Raw genomic sequence first — 611 nt, 5'->3', positions numbered from 1 at the left:
GGATTCGGCAGAGGCACATTATTATCCCATGGATAGCCCACTCTGAGCCATGCTTTGTTGGAGCTGTTGCTGTTTAAATGCTAAATGTCTGCAGCTGTTCTTGTCATCTACTATTAATGGCAAAGCACGCCAAGCCACAGACTCTTAGGAATTCTTCCAAGCCCACCCAAATTAGAGAGAGATAGATGTGATTACAACCAGTCACTTACTTAATCAACTATGCCCTCAAAAGTCAAACAGACCAATCATGTTCAGGGAAAACCCCTCCCACAAAACACCAAACTCTCATTTAGTAACTGCAGAGATGACCTTCTCCCACTTTATGTCACCCTAACCACACTCTGGTCCTTTCTTTTCAATTTATCTTTGATGTTCATTTCCTACTGTTTAAATCTTGAATTTCACACACTTTACACTTATCTGTATTTTGATGCTTCCATTTTCACTTGTACAGGCGAGTCAGTTCTCAAATCTTTTTGGAAAACAAACAAGAGTGTACAGTCATTGTAACGTTGACAGAAGCAAAGTTGAAAAAGATTAAAAAACATTCTTATCAAGGGGTAGAAGGGGAATAATTGATGGGATTAAAAGTGGTATCATTGGTTTAAATG

The sequence above is a fragment of the Austrofundulus limnaeus genome, unplaced genomic scaffold (genome assembly GCF_001266775.1).
Source record: "Austrofundulus limnaeus strain Quisiro unplaced genomic scaffold, Austrofundulus_limnaeus-1.0 Scaffold3286, whole genome shotgun sequence".
Lineage (NCBI taxonomy): Eukaryota > Metazoa > Chordata > Actinopteri > Cyprinodontiformes > Rivulidae > Austrofundulus > Austrofundulus limnaeus.
The sequence above is the reverse complement of the archived record's forward strand: the minus strand, read 5'-3'. Positions refer to the sequence as shown.